Source organism: Eucyclogobius newberryi, unplaced genomic scaffold (assembly GCF_026437365.1).
Source record: "Eucyclogobius newberryi isolate DKJ021-1_F unplaced genomic scaffold, fEucNew1.0.hap1 SCAF_1, whole genome shotgun sequence".
NCBI lineage: Eukaryota > Metazoa > Chordata > Actinopteri > Gobiiformes > Gobiidae > Eucyclogobius > Eucyclogobius newberryi.
In genome coordinates, this window is record NW_027315723.1 from 50,128,991 (window position 1) to 50,148,903 (window position 19,913).

The window sequence follows — 19,913 nt, forward strand, 5'->3', positions numbered from 1 at the left end:
GTACATGAGTGTGTGTGAATGAGTGTGTGTACATGAGTGTGTGTACATGAGTGTGTGTGAATGAGTGTGTGTGTACCTGAGTGTGTGTACATGAGTGTGTGTACATGAGTGTGTGTACCTGAGTGTGTGCACAGGAGTGTGTGCACACGAGTGTGTGCACACGAGTGTGTGCACACGAGTGTGTGTACACGAGTGTGTGTACACGAGTGTGTGCACACGAGTGTGTGCACACGAGTGTGTGCACACGAGTGTGTGCACACGAGTGTGTGCACACGAGTGTGTGTACATGAGTGTGTGTACACGAGTGTGTGCACACGAGTGTGTGCTCATGAGTGTGTGTACATGAGTGTGTGTACATGAGTGTGTGTACATGAGTGTGTGCACATGAGTGTGTGCTCATGAGTGTGTGCACATGAGTGTGTGTACATGAGTGTATGTGCGACCCCTCGTATTACCAAACCTTTTAGATTTAGATTAATTTACTTAAAAGGGACGGTCAAGATAGTGACCTCAGATCTGTTAATTTGACTGTTCATTAGCTCCACTCTTGCATTGCTCCGTCCACGGTGTTTGCTGCGGGGCTACCGCAGCCGGACGTGACGTCATCGCAATCGCTCGTATTCACCTTATTCCAGAGCCCGTCTGAGCGCCGCCATACGACGTAATCCTCCTCCCTATTGAACACAGGGCTGTGACCTCCAGAGAAAATAACCTCTGCACGGACTAAAAAGGCGTTTTCGGACCGTCCAGAGAATCGGTGCAGTGTTGACTTGTTGGTCACATGAACATTAGACATTTTACTCCAATCAATCGACTTTAGAGCATGTTTTATTGGCCAGACTTTCCCCTCGTTCTCCATTTAAACCAATGGAGTTTCCGCTGGACGGGAAATGAGAGTACAATGGCAGTGAAATGAGATTACAATGGCAGTGAAATGAGATTACAATGGCAGTGAAATGAGATTACAATGGCAGTGAAATGAGATTACAATGGCAGTGAAATGAGATTACAATGGCAGTGAAATGAGATTACAATGGCAGTGAAATGAGATTACAATGGCAGTGCCGATCATGTGGGAAAAGGTGGGGGAATAAGGTAAAAACAATAGTGTTACTTACTGGTAATGCAAGAGTACTCTAATGCGGTACTTTTATAACACTGTAGCGCAGTAACGTAACACATTCGTTTTCCAGGGCAGTAAAAAGGTAACGTAACAAGTTACTTTTAAAAGACACCCAACACTACATACAATGCAAATATGCCAGAATTAGCTTATTGGCTACTTTCCATGTGTCGTCCCCAACAAGTCAGGACAGAAACTACATATAACAAACATATGCAACACACACTTTCAATACACATGACAACATTAGAGATAAACAACAATTCAGAATCAATGAATATAAACCTGGTTCCTTGAGATTTGTTTTAAAAGTGCATAATGTCAGACTGTCTCTGAGAGCGACTGGTGCCTTTGACTGAAGGCTGTGCATCTCAGAGGAACGGCACAATCACCTTGAGTCGAAGCTCTGGTTACTCTGTCACCCCTCTCTGTGACCCCTCCCATTACCACACCTGTACATGTGACTCCTCCCATTACCACACCTGTACATGTGACCCCTCCTATTACCACACCTGTAAATGTGACTCCTCCCATTACCACACCTGTACATGTGACTCCTCCCATTACCACACCTCTAAATGTGACCCCTCCCATTACAACACCTGTACATGTGACCCCTCCCTTTACCATACCTGTGACCCCTCCCTTTACCATACCTGTACATGTGACCCCTCCCATTACCATACCTGTACATGTGACCCCTCCCATTACCATACCTGTACATGTGACCCCTCCCATTACCACACCTGTACATGTGACCGCTCTCTTTACCACACCTGGCAAGGCAAGGCAAGTTTATTTGTAGAGCACATTTCATACACAAGGCAATTCAAAGTGCTTCACACAGCAGGAAAAATGCATTCAAATCACAAAGAAATTACAGAAAAAGAAATACAATAAAATTAACTGAATTAAAACTTATCAATCCAACTGATTGTCTAAACTAATAAAATCACAAACAAAAGAGAAGAGTGCAAAGAAAAAATCCTTTCAGTCATATGCGCAGCTAAACAAAACTGTTTTTAGCTTAGATTCGAACATTGTCAGAGTAGAAGCCTGTCTCACGTCTTCAGGAAGACTGTTCCAGATTTTAGCTGCATAAAACTGAAACGTAGATTCCCCATGTTTAGTCCTGACTCTGGCACCAGCAGGAGGCCGGTCCCTGAGGTCCTCAGAGTCCGAGATGGTTCATATGGCACTAACATATCCAAGATGTACTTTGGTGCTAGGCCATGGAGAGACTTGTACACAAGCAGAGCTGCTTTAAAGTCTATTCTCTGAGCCACAGGGAGCCAGTGCAGAGACCTGAGAACAGGACTAATGTGATCATACTTCCTGGTTCTAGTCAGGACCCGAGCAGCAGCGTTCTGGATGTACTGCAGCTGTTTTACAGCTCGTTTGGAGAGACCAATGAGCAGGCCGTTACAGTAGTCTAATCTACTGGAGACAAACGCATGGATAAGTCTCTCTAAATCTGGTTTTGACACTATATTTTTGATTTTGGCAATGTTTTTTAGATGGTAAAAAGCTGCTGATGTTATTGATTTGACGTGGCTATTAAAGTTCAAGTCTGATTCCATTATTACCCCCAGATTTCTAATTTGGTTTGTAGGTTTTAGAGCGAGACTCTGGAGGTGACTAACACTTTCTCTTTGTTTCTGTGGGCCAAAAACGATTATTTCAGTCTTGTCTGAGTTCAGCTGGAGAAAGTTGTTTTGCATCCACACACTGATCTGTTGGATGCAGTGACAGAGTGAATCTACTGGTCCATAGTCACCTGCCGATAGTGAAACATAGATCTGAGTGTCGTCTGCATAATTGTGATAGGATACATTTTCACTGCGTATCAACTGACCTAACGGCAGCATGTAGAGGTTGAACAGAAGGGGACCCAGGACTGACCCTTGGGGCACTCCACAGGTCAGGGTCATGTGGTCTGAGACACAGCTACCAATTTCAACAAAGTACTTCCTGTCTTCCAGATAGGACCTTAACCAGTTTAGGGCAGTGCCAGTGATGCCCACCCAGTCCTCTAGTCTCTGTAAGAGGATCCCATGATCGACAGTGTCAAAAGCAGCACTCAGATCTAACAGAATTAAGACTGAGGCTTTGCCCGTGTCAGTGTTCAGGCGGATGTCATTTGTCACCTTGACAAGAGCAGTCTCAGTGCTGTGATGAGGTCTAAAACTTGACTGAAAAACATCAAATGAGTTGTTTATTAAGAGGAAATCTGTGAGCTGTTGGTAAACAACCTTTTCAAGGACTTTGCCCCAAAATGGCAGATTAGAGATGGGCCGGTAATGACTCAGTACTGCGGCATCAAGACTGCTCTTCTTTAGGAGAGGCTTTATGACCGCAGTTTTCAAAGACATTGGGAATGTTCCAGATTGAAGCAACATGTTAACTATGTGAGTGAGTTGTGCTAACAAACTGTTCAGCACAGACTTTAGAAATCTGGTGGGTAACACATTGAGGCAGCATGTAGATGAACTCAGACTGGTGATGATCTCATGGACAGTTTTGTCAGTTACTGGTGCAAAGTGAGTTAGCTCTAAGAGTCTTGGTGGTTTTAGGGTAATTTTTTGCATTGTGGGATTCATAGCATTTTTAATGCCCTGAACTTTGTCATTAAAGAATAATGCAAACTCATTACACTGGTGGACACCGGAAGTAAGGGATGCCGTCAGACTGAAGAAGGAGGCCTATCAGGCCACTCTGGCTTGTAGGTCTCCGGAGGTCATCGACGGGTATCGGCAGGCCAAGCGAGCCGCGGCTCGTGCTGTCGCAGAGGCAAAAACCCGGGCCTGGGAGGAGTTCGGGGAGGCCATGGAGGAGGACTATCGGTCGGCACCAAAGAAATTCTGGCAAACCGTCCGGCGCCTCAGGAGGGGGAAGCAGTGTCTCACCAACACCGTTTACGGTGCGGGTGGAGGCCTGCTGACCTCGACTGGGGATGTCGTCGGACGGTGGAAGGAATACTTTGAGGATCTCCTTAATCCCTCAGTCACGTCTTCCGAAGAGGAAGTAGAGACCGGGGACTCGAAGGCTGGCTCATTCATCACCCAAGCTGAAGTCACTGAGGTTGTTCGCAAACTCCTCGGTGGCAGGGCTCCGGGGGTGGATGAGATCCGCCCTGAGTACCTAAAGTATCTGGATGTTGTAGGACTGTCTTGGTTGACACGTCTCTGCAACATCGCGTGGCGGTCAGGGACCGTGCCTCTGGACTGGCAGACCGGGGTGGTGGTCCCTCTGTTCAAGAAGGGGGACCGGAGGGTGTGTTCCAACTACAGAGGGATCACACTCCTCAGCCTCCCGGGTAAGGTCTATTCCAAGGTACTGGAGAGGAGAATCCGACCGATAGTCGAACCTCGGATTCAGGAGGAGCAGAGTGGTTTTCGTCCCGGTCGTGGAACACTGGACCAGCTCTATACCCTCCATCGGGTGCTCGAGGGCTCATGGGAGTTTGCCCAACCAGTCCACATGTGCTTTGTGGATCTGGAGAAGGCTTTCGACCGTGTCCCTCGGGGTGTCCTTTGGGGGGTGCTCCGGGAGTACGGGGTCCGGGGCCCTTTGCTCAGGGCTGTCCGGTCTCTGTCTGACCGGAGCAGGAGCTGTGTTCGCATTGCCGGCAGTAAGTCAGACCTGTTCCCAGTGCATGTTGGACTCGGCCAGGGCTGCCCTTTGTCACCGGTTCTGTTCATAATTTTTATGGACAGAATTTCTAGGCGCAGTCAAGGGTGGGAGGGTGTCCGGTTTGGGGACCACAGGATCTCATCTCTGCTGTTTGCAGACGATGTTGTCCTGATGGCTCCATCAAACCCGGACCTGCAGCTGCACTGGGACGGTTTGCAGCCGAGTGTGAAGCGGCTGGGATGAGAATCAGCACCTCCAAATCCGAGACCATGGTTCTCGACCGGAAAAAGGTGGCTTCCCCTCTCCAGGTGGGTGGGGTGTCCTTGCCCCAAGTGGAGGAGTTCAAATATCTCGGGGTCTTGTTCACGAGTGAGGGAAGGATGGAGCGTGAGATCGACAGGCGGATCGGTGCAGCGGCTGCAGTGATGCAGTCGCTGCATCGGACCGTTGTGGTAAAGAGGGAGCTGAGCCGAAAGGCAAAGCTCTCGATTTACCGGTCGGTCTACGTTCTGACCTCACCTATGGTCATGAGCTTTGGGTAGTGACCGAAAGAACAAGATCGCGGATACAAGCGGTCGAAATGAGTTTCCTCCGCCGTGTGGCTGGGCGCTCCCTTAGAGATAAGGTGAGGAGCTCGGCCACACGGGGGGAGCTCGGAGTAGAGCCGCTGCTCCTCCACGTCGAGAGGAGCCAGCTGAGGTGGCTCGGGCATCTGTTTCGGATGTCTCCTGGGCGCCTCCCTCGGGAGGTGTTTCAGGCATGTCCCACCGGGAAGAGGCCCCGGGGAAGACCCAGGACACGCTGGAGAGACTATGTCTCTCGGCTGGCCTGGGAACGCCTCGGGATCCTCCCGGAGGAGTTAGAGGAAGTGTCTGGGGAGAAGGAAGTCTGGGAGTCCCTGCTCAGACTGCTGCCCCTGCGACCCGGCCCCGGATAAAGCGGCAGAAGATGGATGGATGGATGGCAAACTCATTACACTTGGATGTGGAAATGAGTTCTAACGGCAGCTGAGCTGGAGGGTTTGTTAATCTGTTTACTGTGGCAACAGGACACGAGAGTTGTTACTGCAGCTTCCAATAATTTCAGAAAAATATCTTTCCCTAGTTCTACATAAGGATAACATAAAGATTAGGTTGTACATGTTCAGCTTCTTTTTGTAAATCTCTTTTTGAACCTGGAGCTTTGACTTGCGCCATTTCCGTTCGGCCCTGCGGCACTCCCTTTTCTGTGCCCTGACCGAATCATCATTTCTCCACGGCGCCTTCTGCTTATTTTTAACCATTTTAGCCTTTATAGGGGCGATGGTGTCCAGAACATTCAAAACACTAGATGTAACAGAGTTCAACAAATCATTTACATTAGAACATGAGACATTTTCAAAGTTTATCATTTCCATAAACAGTGCACCTGTGCCATCACTTATGTGTCTCCTCTGAACAACTGCAGGACCAACCGGAGGTTTGGGAGAAACAGACAGGTCAAAGAAGACACAGAAATGATCAGACAGAGCAACATCGATCACATTAACATTTGAAATATTTACCCCCTTTGTAATTATGAGATCTAGAGTGTGTCCTTTGCTGTGGGTGGGGCCTCTCACATGCTGAGTAAGACTGAAGGTTTCAAGGACAGCATCAAGCTCTTTAGCGTTTCTGTCACAAATATTATCAACATGCACATTGAAATCACCTGTAATGACCAAACCATCAAAGTCTGTGCATATGACTGAAAGCATCTCAGTAAAATCATCAATAAAACTTTGGCAGTGCTGGGGAGGCTTGTATAAAACAATGAAGAGAATGGATGGAGACCGTTTTAGTTCCATTTTAAAGGATACATACTCAAATGATAAAAACACCCCAAAAGACAACCTGCGGGTAATTATTTTATCTCTAAAGACAGCACAGACTCCACCCCCTTTTTTATTTTCTCGTGTTTCAGATTCAAACTTAAAGTTGGGTGGAGCAGATTCTATCAGAACTACATTTCCTGTGTTTTTGTCAAGCCATGTTTCAGTTAAAAACATAAAATCAAGATTATAAGAAGAAATAAAATTATTAATTAAGAGAGATTTGTTACATAAGGATCGGACATTTAGCACAGCAAGTTTCAGACTAGTTTCAGTGGGACTGGGCTTTATCTTTTCACAGGGAATATGAATCACATTTCTCAGATTGGGCCTGACTCGCATTTTGTTTTTCCATCTCTGTGATGATGTGACTACAGAAATAGCACTAGGGGGGGCTCTTTTTACATAGGGCCCCGGGTTGGTTTGATTTTTAATGTGACAATAAGTCCCGGCAACGCTGAGACCCAGTGCATCCTAGCTATGGGAGATACCAGGTGAAAGGCGAGGTTGGATGGGTGGTGGGGCTTTTGTAGCCAAGGAGAGTTTGGGACCAGGTGAGAGGCGAGGGGGGATGGGTGGTGGGGCTTTTGTTGGTGTAGTCGGCTTGTGCGGGGAAGAGTTGATAAGTATTGACATAGCCCTTGCTATATTGGGCGTGAGTGGAGCCATCTTAATGCCTGATTTGATCAGACTTTCAAAATGGCTGGGAAGGCCCATGGGTGAGAGTGGAGATGAGAAGGAGAATGATGAATCTTTAGTGGGAGTAGATGTTTCAGGGGGAACCCAGGGCTGGTGTGAAGGCAGGGGCGATGACAGGGATGTTGTTGGGCTTGTCACAGATGGGTCCAAGGCCTTTGAAGATTGTTCCTTTGCTGGAGGCGGTGGAGGTGAATGTGGAGCAGCTGGAGCTGAATCCTTTGCTGGTGGTGGTGGAGCAGCTGCTGATGAATCCTTTGGTGGAGGCTGAGGTTGTGGTGCTTTTGATGTTGAAACATTGGCTCGGTCTCTGGCTGATGGAGCAGGAATTTTTCTCTCATTCCTCTCTTCTCTAACTATCTGCTCAGGACCCTGTCCAGGCCCAGTCCAATGCCTCAGAGCGTGGAGCAGGTTCTCTGTCAGCAACCTCACTCCACCTCTGCATAGGTGGGGGCCATTTCTCTTAAACAGGTCCTCTCGTTTCCAGAATAGATATAAGTTCTCAATGTAGTGTAGTCCTCTCGGGGAACACTCTTTGGACAGCCATGTGTTCAGCTGAAGAAGCCGGCTAAACTTGTTTATCCTCCTGTCGATGTTTGGAAGAGGTCCACTTATGAATGTTTTGATTTCCATTTTATCAAGCACGTCGAATAACTTCAAGAAGTCTTTTTTCAAAACTTCAGTCTGTTCCCGCCGCATGTCCACTGCACCCACGTGCACAATCAGCTGTTTAGCTCCTCCATGCTTAGCCATAATATTTGGAAGGAGTGACGTTATCTCAGAAACAGTGGCGCTTGGAAAAGAATGTGTGTTTATCTTTTCACGCGTCACATGACTTATCGCGCCGTCCCCAACCAAAACAATCTGCGTGACCTTGGCTCCTGGCACAGATCCTCCTCGCTGTATTTTGGCCACGTCATCTTTCCTTTTTTAATTTAATTCCATCTCTGAAAGTGGTAAATATCTGTTTGTGAGCTGTATTTTAGGTGACTTCACGTTATCTTTGTATCGTTTAGGCTTTGCTCCAAGTTTGTTCCAAGAAACAGCCTGGTCTTTCTGGTTTTTAGACAGTTTTGGAAACGACACAGAGTCACTGCGGTTTAGGTTGAAAGTAGCAGTTTTTCTTGTAAAAAGTGTGCTCTTCTTACCATCGATTGACACGGGAATGGTATCGTGAAGAACTTTTTCAGATTCCAAAACAAATATCCGTGTTTTCAGCTCATTAATTTCTTGTTGATATTTCCGACAGCGTTCACAGTCTTTCTCCCTTCTTCTCCCGGACATGTCGCTGGCGTCAGATATGTCGTTAAAACTGGAAAAATGTTCTTAAAATCCTTGGTTTACTTGAAAAAGTCTAAAGCAAAAATGTTTGGAAGACAAAAACTGATTAAAAAGCAAAATAAATAAGGAAAGCAGTGATAGCAAGCGGAGCGAGCAAAAAAGCGTGTGCACTCTTCGGAAGCAGGATACACCTGTACATGTGACCTCTCCCATTACAACACCTGTACATGTGACCCCTCCCTTTACCACACCTGTACATGTGACCCCTCCCATTACAACACCTGTACATGTGACCCCTCCCATTACAACACCTGAACATGTGATCCCTTCCTTTACCAAACCTGTACATGTGACCCCTCCCATTACCACACCTGTACATGTGACCCCTCCCATTACAACACCTGAACATGTGACCCCTTCCTTTACCAAACCTGTACATGTGACCCCTCCCATTACCACACCTGTACATATGACCCCTCCCATTACCACACCTGTATATGTGACCCCTCCCTTTACCACACCTGTACATGTGACCCCTCCCTTTACCACACGTGTACACGTGACCCCTCCCATTACCACACCTGTACATATGACTCCTCCCATTACCACACCTGTACATGTGACTCCTCCTATTACCATACCTGTACATGTGACCCCTCCCTTTACCACTCCTCTACATGTGTCCCCTCCCTTTACCACACCTGTACATGTGACCCCTCCCATTACCACACCTGTACATGTGACCCCTTCCATTACCACACCTGTACATGTGACCCCTCCCTTTACCACACCTGTACATGTGACCCTTCCCATTACCACACCTGTACATGTGACCCCTCCCTTTACTACACCTGTACATGTGACCCCTCCCATTACCACACCTGTACATGTGACCCCTCCCATTACAACACCTGTACATGTGACCCCTCCCATTACAACACCTGAACATGTGATCCCTTCCTTTACCACACCTGTACATGTGATCCCTCCCATTACCACACCTGTACATGTGACCCCTCCCATTACAACACCTGAACATGTGACCCCTTCCTTTACCAAACCTGTACATGTGACCCCTCCCATTACCACACCTGTACATATGACCCTTCCCATTACCACACCTGTACATGTGACCCCTCCCTTTACCACACCTGTACATATGACCCTTCCAATTACCACACCTGTACATGTGACCCCTCCCTTTACCACACCTGTACATGTGACCCCTCCCTTTACCACACCTGTACACGTGACCCCTCCCATTACCACACCTGTACATATGACTCCTCCCATTACCACACCTGTACATGTGACTCCTCCCATTACCATACCTGTACATGTGACCCCTCCCATTACCACACCTGTACATATGACCCTTCCAATTACCACACCTGTACATGTGACCCCTCCCTTTACCACACCTGTACATGTGACCCCTCCCTTTACCACACGTGTACACGTGACCCCTCCCATTACCACACCTGTACATATGACTCCTCCCATTACCACACCTGTACATGTGACTCCTCCTATTACCATACCTGTACATGTGACCCCTCCCTTTACCACTCCTCTACATGTGACCCCTCCCTTTACCACACCTGTACATGTGACCCCTCCCATTACCACACCTGTACATGTGACCCCTTCCATTACCACACCTGTACATGTGACCCCTCCCTTTACCACACCTGTACATGTGACCCTTCCCATTACCACACCTGTACATGTGACCCCTCCCTTTACTACACCTGTACATGTGACCCCTCCCATTACCACACCTGTACATGTGACCCCTCCCATTACAACACCTGTACATGTGACCCCTCCCATTACAACACCTGAACATGTGATCCCTTCCTTTACCAAACCTGTACATGTGATCCCTCCCATTACCACACCTGTACATGTGACCCCTCCCATTACAACACCTGAACATGTGACCCCTTCCTTTACCAAACCTGTACATGTGACCCCTCCCATTACCACACCTGTACATATGACCCTTCCCATTACCACACCTGTACATGTGACCCCTCCCTTTACCACACCTGTACATATGACCCTTCCAATTACCACACCTGTACATGTGACCCCTCCCTTTACCACACCTGTACATGTGACCCCTCCCTTTACCACACCTGTACACGTGACCCCTCCCATTACCACACCTGTACATATGACTCCTCCCATTACCACACCTGTACATGTGACTCCTCCCATTACCATACCTGTACATGTGACCCCTCCCTTTACTACACCTGTACATGTGACCCCTCCCTTTACCACACCTGTACATGTGACCCCTTCCATTACCACACCTGTACATGTGACCCCTCCCTTTACCACACCTGTACATGTGACCCTTCCCATTACCACACCTGTACATGTGACCCCTCCCTTTACTACACCTGTACATGTGACCCCTCCCATTACCACACCTGTACATGTGACCCCTCCCATTACAACACCTGTACATGTGACCCCTCCTATTACAACACCTGAACATGTGATCCCTTCCTTTACCAAACCTGTACATGTGACCCCTCCCATTACCACACCTGTACATGTGACCCCTCCCATTACAACACCTGAACATGTGACCCCTTCCTTTACCAAACCTGTACATGTGACCCCTCCCATTACAACACCTGTACATGTGACCCTTCCCATTACAACACCTGAACATGTGATCCCTTCCTTTACCAAACCTGTACATGTGACCCCTCCCATTACCACACCTGTACATGTGACCCCTCCCATTACAACACCTGAACATGTGACCCCTTCCTTTACCAAACCTGTACATGTGACCCCTCCCATTACCACACCTGTACATGTGACCCCTCCCTTTACCACACCTGTACATGTGACCCCTCCCTTTACCACACCTGTACACGTGACCCCTCCCATTACCACACCTGTACATATGACTCCTCCCATTACCACACCTGTACATGTGACTTCTCCCATTACCATACCTGTACATGTGACCCCTCCCTTTACCACACCTGTACATGTGACCCCTCCCTTTACCACACCTGTACATGTGACCCCTCCCATTACCACACCTGTACAGGTGACCCCTTCCATTACCACACCTGTACATGTGACCCCTCCCATTACCACACCTGTACAGGTGACCCCTTCCATTACCACACCTGTACATGTGACCCCTCCCTTTACCACACCTGTACATGTGACCCTTCCCATTACCACACCTGTACATGTGACCCCTCCCTTTACTACACCTGTACATGTGACCCCTCCCATTACCACACCTGTACATGTGACCCCTCCCATTACAACACCTGTAAATGTGACCCCTCCCATTACAACACCTGAACATGTGATCCCTTCCTTTACCAAACCTGTACATGTGACCCCTCCCATTACCACACCTGTACATGTGACCCCTCCCATTACAACACCTGAACATGTGACCCCTTCCTTTACCAAACCTGTACATGTGACCCCTCCCTTTACCACACCTGTACACGTGACCCCTCCCATTACCACACCTGTACATATGACTCCTCCCATTACCACACCTGTACATGTGACTCCTCCCATTACCATACCTGTACACGTGACCCCTCCCATTACCACACCTGTATATATGACTCCTCCCATTACCACACCTGTACATGTGACTCCTCCCATTACCATACCTGTACATATGACCCCTCCCATTACCACACCTGTACATGTGACCCCTCCCTTTACCACACCTGTACATGTGACCCCTCCCTTTACCACACCTGTACACGTGACCCCTCCCATTACCACACCTGTACATATGACTCCTCCCATTACCACACCTGTACATGTGACTCCTCCCATTACCATACCTGTACATGTGACCCCTCCCTTTACCACAACTGTACATGTGACCCCTCCCTTTACCACACCTGTACATGTGACCCTTCCCATTACCACACCTGTACATGTGACCCCTTCCATTACCACACCTGTACATGTGACTCCTCCCATTACCATACCTGTACATGTGACCCCTCCCTTTACCACACCTGTACATGTGACCCCTCCCTTTACCACACCTGTACATGTGACCCCTCCCATTACAACACCTGTACATGTGACCGCTCCCATTACAACACCTGAACATGTGATCCCTTCCTTTACCAAACCTGTACATGTGACCCCTCCCATTACCACACCTGTACATGTGACCCCTCCCATTACAACACCTGAACATGTGACCCCTTCCTTTACCAAACCTGTACATGTGACCCCTCCCATTACCACACCTGTACATATGACCCCTCCCATTACCACACCTGTATATGTGACCCCTCCCTTTACCACACCTGTACATGTGACCCCTCCCTTTACCACACGTGTACACGTGACCCCTCCCATTACCACACCTGTACATATGACTCCTCCCATTACCACACCTGTACATGTGACTCCTCCTATTACCATACCTGTACATGTGACCCCTCCCTTTACCACTCCTCTACATGTGACCCCTCCCTTTACCACACCTGTACATGTGACCCCTCCCATTACCACACCTGTACATGTGACCCCTTCCATTACCACACCTGTACATGTGACCCCTCCCTTTACCACACCTGTACATGTGACCCTTCCCATTACCACACCTGTACATGTGACCCCTCCCTTTACTACACCTGTACATGTGACCCCTCCCATTACCACACCTGTACATGTGACCCCTCCCATTACAACACCTGTACGTGTGACCCCTCCCATTACAACACCTGAACATGTGATCCCTTCCTTTACCACACCTGTACATGTGATCCCTCCCATTACCACACCTGTACATGTGACCCCTCCCATTACAACACCTGAACATGTGACCCCTTCCTTTACCAAACCTGTACATGTGACCCCTCCCATTACCACACCTGTACATATGACCCTTCCCATTACCACACCTGTACATGTGACCCCTCCCTTTACCACACCTGTACATATGACCCTTCCAATTACCACACCTGTACATGTGACCCCTCCCTTTACCACACCTGTACATGTGACCCCTCCCTTTACCACACCTGTACACGTGACCCCTCCCATTACCACACCTGTACATATGACTCCTCCCATTACCACACCTGTACATGTGACTCCTCCCATTACCATACCTGTACATGTGACCCCTCCCATTACCACACCTGTACATATGACCCTTCCAATTACCACACCTGTACATGTGACCCCTCCCTTTACCACACCTGTACATGTGACCCCTCCCTTTACCACACGTGTACACGTGACCCCTCCCATTACCACACCTGTACATATGACTCCTCCCATTACCACACCTGTACATGTGACTCCTCCTATTACCATACCTGTACATGTGACCCCTCCCTTTACCACTCCTCTACATGTGACCCCTCCCTTTACCACACCTGTACATGTGACCCCTCCCATTACCACACCTGTACATGTGACCCCTTCCATTACCACACCTGTACATGTGACCCCTCCCTTTACCACACCTGTACATGTGACCCTTCCCATTACCACACCTGTACATGTGACCCCTCCCTTTACTACACCTGTACATGTGACCCCTCCCATTACCACACCTGTACATGTGACCCCTCCCATTACAACACCTGTACATGTGACCCCTCCCATTACAACACCTGAACATGTGATCCCTTCCTTTACCAAACCTGTACATGTGATCCCTCCCATTACCACACCTGTACATGTGACCCCTCCCATTACAACACCTGAACATGTGACCCCTTCCTTTACCAAACCTGTACATGTGACCCCTCCCATTACCACACCTGTACATATGACCCTTCCCATTACCACACCTGTACATGTGACCCCTCCCTTTACCACACCTGTACATATGACCCTTCCAATTACCACACCTGTACATGTGACCCCTCCCTTTACCACACCTGTACATGTGACCCCTCCCTTTACCACACCTGTACACGTGACCCCTCCCATTACCACACCTGTACATATGACTCCTCCCATTACCACACCTGTACATGTGACTCCTCCCATTACCATACCTGTACATGTGACCCCTCCCTTTACTACACCTGTACATGTGACCCCTCCCTTTACCACACCTGTACATGTGACCCCTTCCATTACCACACCTGTACATGTGACCCCTCCCTTTACCACACCTGTACATGTGACCCTTCCCATTACCACACCTGTACATGTGACCCCTCCCTTTACTACACCTGTACATGTGACCCCTCCCATTACCACACCTGTACATGTGACCCCTCCCATTACAACACCTGTACATGTGACCCCTCCTATTACAACACCTGAACATGTGATCCCTTCCTTTACCAAACCTGTACATGTGACCCCTCCCATTACCACACCTGTACATGTGACCCCTCCCATTACAACACCTGAACATGTGACCCCTTCCTTTACCAAACCTGTACATGTGACCCCTCCCATTACAACACCTGTACATGTGATCCCTCCCATTACAACACCTGAACATGTGATTCCTTCCTTTACCAAACCTGTACATGTGACCCCTCCCATTACCACACCTGTACATGTGACCCCTCCCATTACAACACCTGAACATGTGACCCCTTCCTTTACCAAACCTGTACATGTGACCCCTCCCATTACCACACCTGTACATGTGACCCCTCCCTTTACCACACCTGTACATGTGACCCCTCCCTTTACCACACCTGTACACGTGACCCCTCCCATTACCACACCTGTACATATGACTCCTCCCATTACCACACCTGTACATGTGACTTCTCCCATTACCATACCTGTACATGTGACCCCTCCCTTTACCACACCTGTACATGTGACCCCTCCCTTTACCACACCTGTACATGTGACCCCTCCCATTACCACACCTGTACAGGTGACCCCTTCCATTACCACACCTGTACATGTGACCCCTCCCATTACCACACCTGTACAGGTGACCCCTTCCATTACCACACCTGTACATGTGACCCCTCCCTTTACCACACCTGTACATGTGACCCTTCCCATTACCACACCTGTACATGTGACCCCTCCCTTTACTACACCTGTACATGTGACCCCTCCCATTACCACACCTGTACATGTGACCCCTCCCATTACAACACCTGTAAATGTGACCCCTCCCATTACAACACCTGAACATGTGATCCCTTCCTTTACCAAACCTGTACATGTGACCCCTCCCATTACCACACCTGTACATGTGACCCCTCCCATTACAACACCTGAACATGTGACCCCTTCCTTTACCAAACCTGTACATGTGACCCCTCCCTTTACCACACCTGTACACGTGACCCCTCCCATTACCACACCTGTACATATGACTCCTCCCATTACCACACCTGTACATGTGACTCCTCCCATTACCATACCTGTACACGTGACCCCTCCCATTACCACACCTGTATATATGACTCCTCCCATTACCACACCTGTACATGTGACTCCTCCCATTACCATACCTGTACATATGACCCCTCCCATTACCACACCTGTACATGTGACCCCTCCCTTTACCACACCTGTACATGTGACCCCTCCCTTTACCACACCTGTACACGTGACCCCTCCCATTACCACACCTGTACATATGACTCCTCCCATTACCACACCTGTACATGTGACTCCTCCCATTACCATACCTGTACATGTGACCCCTCCCTTTACCACAACTGTACATGTGACCCCTCCCTTTACCACACCTGTACATGTGACCCTTCCCATTACCACACCTGTACATGTGACCCCTTCCATTACCACACCTGTACATGTGACTCCTCCCATTACCATACCTGTACATGTGACCCCTCCCTTTACCACACCTGTACATGTGACCCCTCCCTTTACCACACCTGTACATGTGACCCCTCCCATTACAACACCTGTACATGTGACTCCTCCCATTACAACACCTGAACATGTGATCCCTTCCTTTACCAAACCTGTACATGTGACCCCTCCCATTACCACACCTGTACATGTGACCCCTCCCATTACAACACCTGAACATGTGACCCCTTCCTTTACCAAACCTGTACATGTGACCCCTCCCATTACCACACCTGTACATATGACCCCTCCCATTACCACACCTGTATATGTGACCCCTCCCTTTACCACACCTGTACATGTGACCCCTCCCTTTACCACACGTGTACACGTGACCCCTCCCATTACCACACCTGTACATATGACTCCTCCCATTACCACACCTGTACATGTGACTCCTCCTATTACCATACCTGTACATGTGACCCCTCCCTTTACCACTCCTCTACATGTGACCCCTCCCTTTACCACACCTGTACATGTGACCCCTCCCATTACCACACCTGTACATGTGACCCCTTCCATTACCACACCTGTACATGTGACCCCTCCCTTTACCACACCTGTACATGTGACCCTTCCCATTACCACACCTGTACATGTGACCCCTCCCTTTACTACACCTGTACATGTGACCCCTCCCATTACCACACCTGTACATGTGACCCCTCCCATTACAACACCTGTACATGTGACCCCTCCCATTACAACACCTGAACATGTGATCCCTTCCTTTACCACACCTGTACATGTGATCCCTCCCATTACCACACCTGTACATGTGACCCCTCCCATTACAACACCTGAACATGTGACCCCTTCCTTTACCAAACCTGTACATGTGACCCCTCCCATTACCACACCTGTACATATGACCCTTCCCATTACCACACCTGTACATGTGACCCCTCCCTTTACCACACCTGTACATATGACCCTTCCAATTACCACACCTGTACATGTGACCCCTCCCTTTACCACACCTGTACATGTGACCCCTCCCTTTACCACACCTGTACACGTGACCCCTCCCATTACCACACCTGTACATATGACTCCTCCCATTACCACACCTGTACATGTGACTCCTCCCATTACCATACCTGTACATGTGACCCCTCCCTTTACCACAACTGTACATGTGACCCCTCCCTTTACCACACCTGTACATGTGACCCTTCCCATTACCACACCTGTACATGTGACCCCTTCCATTACCACACCTGTACATGTGACTCCTCCCATTACCATACCTGTACATGTGACCCCTCCCTTTACCACACCTGTACATGTGACCCCTCCCTTTACCACACCTGTACATGTGACCCCTCCCATTACAACACCTGTACATGTGACCCCTCCCATTACAACACCTGAACATGTGATCCCTTCCTTTACCAAACCTGTACATGTGACCCCTCCCATTACCACACCTGTACATGTGACCCCTCCCATTACAACACCTGAACATGTGACCCCTTCCTTTACCAAACCTGTACATGTGACCCCTCCCATTACCACACCTGTACATATGACCCCTCCCATTACCACACCTGTATATGTGACCCCTCCCTTTACCACACCTGTACATGTGACCCCTCCCTTTACCACACGTGTACACGTGACCCCTCCCATTACCACACCTGTACATATGACTCCTCCCATTACCACACCTGTACATGTGACTCCTCCTATTACCATACCTGTACATGTGACCCCTCCCTTTACCACTCCTCTACATGTGACCCCTCCCTTTACCACACCTGTACATGTGACCCCTCCCATTACCACACCTGTACATGTGACCCCTTCCATTACCACACCTGTACATGTGACCCCTCCCTTTACCACACCTGTACATGTGACCCTTCCCATTACCACACCTGTACATGTGACCCCTCCCTTTACTACACCTGTACATGTGACCCCTCCCATTACCACACCTGTACATGTGACCCCTCCCATTACAACACCTGTACATGTGACCCCTCCCATTACAACACCTGAACATGTGATCCCTTCCTTTACCACACCTGTACATGTGATCCCTCCCATTACCACACCTGTACATGTGACCCCTCCCATTACAACACCTGAACATGTGACCCCTTCCTTTACCAAACCTGTACATGTGACCCCTCCCATTACCACACCTGTACATATGACCCTTCCCATTACCACACCTGTACATGTGACCCCTCCCTTTACCACACCTGTACATATGACCCTTCCAATTACCACACCTGTACATGTGACCCCTCCCTTTACCACACCTGTACATGTGACCCCTCCCTTTACCACACCTGTACACGTGACCCCTCCCATTACCACACCTGTACATATGACTCCTCCCATTACCACACCTGTACATGTGACTCCTCCCATTACCATACCTGTACATGTGACCCCTCCCATTACCACACCTGTACATATGACCCTTCCAATTACCACACCTGTACATGTGAACCCTCCCTTTACCACACCTGTACATGTGACCCCTCCCTTTACCACACGTGTACACGTGACCCCTCCCATTACCACACCTGTACATATGACTCCTCCCATTACCACACCTGTACATGTGACTCCTCCTATTACCATACCTGTACATGTGACCCCTCCCTTTACCACTCCTCTACATGTGACCCCTCCCTTTACCACACCTGTACATGTGACCCCTCCCATTACCACACCTGTACATGTGACCCCTTCCATTACCACACCTGTACATGTGACCCCTCCCTTTACCACACCTGTACATGTGACCCTTCCCATTACCACACCTGTACATGTGACCCCTCCCTTTACTACACCTCTACATGTGACCCCTCCCATTACCACACCTGTACATGTGACCCCTCCCATTACAACACCTGTACATGTGACCCCTCCCATTACAACACCTGAACATGTGATCCCTTCCTTTACCAAACCTGTACATGTGATCCCTCCCATTACCACACCTGTACATGTGACCCCTCCCATTACAACACCTGAACATGTGACCCCTTCCTTTACCAAACCTGTACATGTGACCCCTCCCATTACCACACCTGTACATATGACCCTTCCCATTACCACACCTGTACATGTGACCCCTCCCTTTACCACACCTGTACATATGACCCTTCCAATTACCACACCTGTACATGTGACCCCTCCCTTTACCACACCTGTACACGTGACCCCTCCCATTACCACACCTGTACATATGACTCCTCCCATTACCACACCTGTACATGTGACTCCTCCCATTACCATACCTGTACATGTGACCCCTCCCTTTACTACACCTGTACATGTGACCCCTCCCTTTACCACACCTGTACATGTGACCCCTTCCATTACCACACCTGTACATGTGACCCCTCCCTTTACCACACCTGTACATGTGACCCTTCCCATTACCACACCTGTACATGTGACCCCTCCCTTTACTACACCTGTACATGTGACCCCTCCCATTACCACACCTGTACATGT

General features: G+C 48.9%; 1 protein-coding gene across 1 annotated transcript in view; it reads left to right on the forward strand.

The window, feature by feature from the left end:
• LOC140362409 (uncharacterized) overlaps positions 1–19,913 on the forward strand; it is a 67,170-nt gene that overhangs the window by 32,644 nt on the left and 14,613 nt on the right. The window lies entirely within an intron of this gene.